This window comes from Hylobates moloch, unplaced genomic scaffold (genome assembly GCF_009828535.3).
Source record: "Hylobates moloch isolate HMO894 unplaced genomic scaffold, HMol_V3 SCAFFOLD_5, whole genome shotgun sequence".
Lineage (NCBI taxonomy): Eukaryota > Metazoa > Chordata > Mammalia > Primates > Hylobatidae > Hylobates > Hylobates moloch.
Window position 1 is genome coordinate 19441512 of NW_026652280.1, and position 6075 is coordinate 19447586.

The following is a 6075-nucleotide window of genomic DNA, read 5'->3' on the forward strand; positions in this document are numbered from 1 at the left end:
GTCTTACTCTGCTGCCCAGGCTGGAGTGCAGTGGCACAATCTCTGCTCACTGCAACCTCCACCTCCTGGGTTCAAGCAATTCTCCTGCCTCAGCCTCCCAAGTAGCTGGGATTATAGGTGAATGCCACCAGGCCTGCCTAATTTTTGTATTTTTAATACAGACAGGTTTTTGCCATGTTGGCCAGGCTGGTCTCTAACTCCTAACGTCAAGTGATCCACCTGCCTCCGCCTCCCAAAGTGCTGGGATTACAGGCATGCGCCACCATGCCCAGCTGGAAAGCCTTTTTAAAAGACTAAGTCATTTTATTGGAGAGATGGTGGGCACCTCTGAAGCCTACAAGAAGTGGAGAGATGCTCCAGGGGCCCCAGAGAAATCCAGGTCTGAGACTCTCAGGGGAGGAGGACTCTGACTCCAGGAAGCAATCTGGGCTTCTGCTCTGTCTCCACTCCCACCCCCTCCTGAGGCCTTCAGTGGTATGGGTCTATGGAGCACCTCGTAAGAATCAGTGCTGGGCACCCAGATTCCTAGTCTTGCCAAAGATGAGAGCAGGCTTTACAACAAGAAGGGCCACAGAACCCAACCCAACAGGCAGGGAAATGCAGGTATCTCATCAGTGATCAGTAGGGCCCTGAGATGCTTCCCTGAAACTGTGGCCCTTCCTTAGCCCCAGGAGCTTAGGATGACTCTGAGAGAAGAAACTCCAAGAAAGGAACCTATTCAATGGGTGCAGAATCAGGACTGAGTTCATGGAAACTCAATTAACACGTGCTATAGTTTTTCAACTCAACTTTGCTATTGGTACCCATTGCTATTCTAATATAATGACCCCCGAATAGCTCTTCTGTCATTTAATTTTGTAGAGATGAGTACAATTTTTTAAAAAATATACTTTCAACTAAAAGATTCTAAACACTGAAGCAAACCATATCTAAAATTTTTTAGAAGTTTAAAAATATGCATATAAACTTGCCAAGAGAGAACCAAAGACTGTCTCGTACCTAGTACTCCTATTCCCTTTTTTCCCTCAAGGCATTAATTTTATATTAATAACATTTAGCTTTGATGGATGGTTGCATTGTCTGAAATATTACAGAGTTAAGTAATTTAAACACTGTTACTTGGTTCAGGACATACATTCTGAAATGTTTCATCTCAGTTAAGGTCACCATGACTAATAAAATAATATACAATCTGCAGCTGCTTCATAGAGAGTGCCTAGAAAAGGAACGTATTGCCCAGAATTATTCATTGTAAAGAATGCATTGTAACTATCAAAGAAATTAATACTGTAGTTCATCCACCAGGATACAGAAATAATAAATGCTTACTAATTATATAATATGTAAAGGAGTTTCAAACTAACAAAGATTAGATTTGCCACAGTCACTTGCGAACATTCACAATAGGCCATTCCTAAATATCAGATTAATGGACTGCACATCTCTTAGTAGAAAAAGAAGTAGACGGAGAAGAACAGCATCTGGGACCAGAGACTGGCTATATAAGATTTTTATATTATCATTTTCTATTTACAAAGACATTCCGTATTACCAAATAGCTAGATAATAAAGGGAGAACAGAAATTGTTATTTTATCACAGTAGAAAATGTTTTAAAGAAAAAGCAATGAAATGAATAGGATTTTTCTAAGTCAATAACTATTCTATTCTCATAATTGTCTTAAAGATGCTGTTCAATTTCGGGTTTTCTTTACTTGTCTTTTATCCTGTTTTATTTCTTCACCACTTTTTAAAATGGGATGGTAGGCCCCTATTCTAATATTCTAATAGCCATGTTGCTATGCAAAAGCACAGGCCATTTTGGCCTGGCTGTTCCTCCTGCCCTTAGTAATAGTTAAATAAGCAAATTACCTTTGCAGCTCGTAAGAGTCCTGCTGTTCCTCATTATTTCCCTTGCAAATTAGCCCCCGAGGAAGTCACTGATGTCTGGACTTAGGAAATTGTAGTGGAAAGCAACTCAGATTCTTAGAATTAAATCAAGAAAGATTTCTAGATGAAGTGTCATATAGCGTGACTGACTACAGTTGACAACAATGTATTGTACATTTCAAAATACTTAGGACTTGAAATGTTCCTAACACATAGAAATAATACATACTTTACACATGTACCCTAAAACTTAAAGTATAATAAGATTTAAAAAAAGAAAAGAACACAATTTATTAAAAGATTCTGTATAACCTAAAAAAAAAAAAAAGAAATAATACATACTGAAGAGAATGGATACCATACATATCCTAACTTGATCATTATTCATTCTATGCATGTAACAAAATATCACAGGTACTCCATAAATACATACAAATATTATGTACCAATTTAAAAAATTAACTCATGTATGTGTTTTGGGTTTATCAACTACTAGATTTTTGAGAGCTAAGGAAGACTAGGGTAGCAACACGTAGATAAAGATTTATGTTTGCTCTTAAATTGGTTCATGCAAATTTACTTTTTTCCAATAATATTCTTATATGTAGGAATACAAATTATATGTTCATTCCAGCAAGAATAAATGCTATAAATATTAATATGAATTTAAACTGTTAAGTAATTGTGTATGTGTTCCTCGGTAGCAAGTTTACTTACACAGACAAATCTCAGGCAAAAAAAAAAAAAAGGAATTATGATTTAGATCAATCGTGTACAAGCTAATACTGGTTTTTGACAGCCTATTAAGACATGCAATCATTCCCCGCCAGACAACACAAGGAAGAGGGCGAGGGAGAGGCAACATCAAATGAATGGTTTTATTGCAATGATTTCAACATCAGCCTGGAGAACCTACACAAGGATGATGGTAGACAGCTCCTGGAAGACAGGCACAGTTCCCGGTGTATGTGTGGCCTTACACCTTGCCAGTGCCAAGTATATAGTAGTCACTCACAATATGTCTGTTAGAATGAATAAATCTAGAGACATTTGGGGAACAAAAAAATAAACAAGAACGTTCGACAAATTATTTCACATAAGAGTTTAACATTAAGAATTCTCAAATCTTGGAAATGTAAAGATTGGAAAGTAGAGTTGGTTCCTGAGGAAAATGTGTCCTGGTCAGCTTTATGTGTCAACTTGACTAGACTACAGTGCCCAGTGATTCAATCCAACACTAATCTAAATGTTGCTGCCAAGGAATTTTGTAGATGTGGTTATCTACATTCAGTTGACTTTAGGAAAAGATTATTCTCAATAATAGGAGTATGCCTCATTCAATCAGTTGGGAAACCCTTAAGACTGAGGTACCCCTGGGGAGGAAGATATTTGGTTTCAAAACTGAAACATCAGCTCCTATCTGAATCTTCAGCCTACAAGCCTGTCCTACAAATTTTGGCCTTTCCAGCCTCTATAATCTCATAAGACAATTTTTTGAAATACATTTCTGAAATAAGTAAGAACTAAATATACTAGTGATATAGGAGATACATCTTATTGGTTCTGTTTCTCTGGAGAAAGCTGAATGACATAGTGTCAGTAGAAATTTTAGGGACAGTATCTTTTTGGCAGTTGACATTTTTAAGCAAACACCATTTTGTAACAAGATGGTCTTTCCTTGGTCATCAGACTATCTGCTAAATTAGTGGAAGTTTAAATGCCTTAAATATAAAGTTGACTATTGCAATTTGATTATAATGCCATGGTTTGCATCTAGGGGTCAAGTCTATGTTTGAAAAATAAAAGCAGCTACGTTACCATTTTAGAAGACACATGAGTTCCTTATGCATGAGCTTTCTAAGCCAATAAATGCCTGACTGCTCTCAATTAAAGTCAGAAGTATAAGTCAGTTAACCAACAAATGAAGGCACTTCCATAGTCAGCCCCACTATTGTTTCACACGCTAACAGCATGGAAATGACGTCTTCTTCCAGCAGGAACAGAAAGGACTCAGTAAGTATCCTTGGGGAATCATTGGCTGCTAAAACAACTAACTCACCAGCTTCTCTTCACAATCAGTGCACTCTGCATTCTGCCTGGGTTAGTGAGAAATAAAACTTGCACTCCACATCACGCATAGGTAGGGATTTTTCTTTTTCTCCTAAGGCTTGAGAACTTTGGGAAGAAGGTGGGAAGCAAGGAGGACCATTGTTAACGTTTACTTGTATTTTATCCCATAGCCAAAAAGCTTATCTTTTTTTCTACCTCTGATATTATCCTTACTCTAACTAGTTTGGGACATACTGATCTCTTAAGTCTTCTGTATATAGACAGAGAAGATTTGGGAATACTGAACTCACCACTAGAGTTAGGGCATGGGGAGAACAAGAGGGATTTTTTTTTAAGCTAACAAAGAATAACTCTAAATATAGGGAGACATACTGGATAACGTTTTGAGTTTTCCAAACAACTGACAAAAAAATCCTAATGTTTAAAAACACAAAAGAGGAGTGATTATGCATTGGTTTATGCCAAGTAAAAATAAAGAATAAGATGAACAGAGAGATTACTTTTTGATTTATCTAGAGTCACTGAAGGCAGGAATGGTGAGAAAAAAATAGAGTAATTATCAAGAACTTCAGAAATTAAAAAGATACAAAAGAAATTATAACTACATGGCAAACAGAAGTTAAACAGTCTCTGTCAGATGAGTTAAAGGGAGACATGGAAGCAAGAAAATTGCCTCAAAAAGTGGGGAAGAATATCTAGAATACATATAGGTGAAGGAGAGAGCTTAGGGAAAACAGATGATTGAGATGAATTAGATGATAGAGATACAAGGGAGGGAGGGAGGAGAGGGGAGGGAAAATTTAAAATACGCATCCTTCAGACCATAAAGAAAAAAAAAAAAGTACATTGCAGTAAAAGTAGTTAAAAAAAAAAAGTATTTTAAAATTTAAAAAAAAAAAAAAAAAAAAAAAAAAAAAGGTGAGGTAATCTTCCAGAAGTCAAGAGTCAGAACTGAGGGTTTGTGGTATAAATGGATGGTGTTTAACAGCTGCTTTAGGGATTTTTCCCCGAAATTGTTAAAAAAAAACAAACAAAAAAAAAAAAGAACTGCTCAGCTAAGCTGCAGAATAAGTTGATTTATCAGACACTAATCTCTTCCCTCTCCAATTTTTCCTTGAAAGAACCTTAAAAATGATTGCTCTTCCTAATCACATTTTTATGTCACTTCTCTACTCAGAAACAGACCATTTCATACTTAACATAAAAAATTCAGACTCTGGCCGGGCGCGGTGACTCACGCCTGTAATCCCAGCACTTTGGGAGGCCGAGGCGGGTGGATCACGAGGTCAGGAGATCGAGACCATCCCGGCTAACATGGTGAAACCCCGTCTCTACTAAAAATACAAAAAATTAGCCGGGTGTGGTGGCAGGTGCCTGTAGTTCCAGCTACTCGGGAGGCTGAGGCAGGAGAATGGCATGAACCCGGGAGGCGGAGCTTGCAGTGAGCAAGATCACGCCACTGCACTCCAGCCTGGGTGACAGAGCAAGACTCTGTCTCAAAAAAAAAAAAATTCAGACTCACTCTGAGTGCAATTCCTTACCATAATATATCCAAACCCCAACCTTCTTTCCCAAAGCTTCTTCCCAAATTCTTTCCCAAATTCTTTTTCCAAATAAGAATTTTTCAGTCTAGTCAGTGAGTTTTTCCTCAATTTCAACCAGATGTTCATTCTAATTGTCTGCCTATAATCTCGTCTCTCCCAGCTGCAAAAAAAAACAAACAAACAAAAAAACAAACCTCTTCAAGCTTCTCATCTAAATCATGTAAATATTTTTAAACTACAATTATCCTTCAAGGATCACATGAAACCATCACACTCCATAAAGACTTCTGCTGACATTCCAGCCTGCATGAATTCCTAGTCATTCTCATGTCATCTCTCATATCTATATGGAGTAATACAGTATGTAACTATAAACAAAACCTTTTAATTCAATGTTTTGTTGGCATCAAAAGTTTGCCAGCAGATCAGCTGCTGGGAACATGAAGCACAATTTTCTGCAGAAACAATGGTAGACTTGTGTCTGCCTTTCACAGACCCACTTAACCAATAAAGTGGAAAACATCTGGAATTCTCCCCGCTGGCAGTGGTGCTACACAAATGAATGCAAGCAT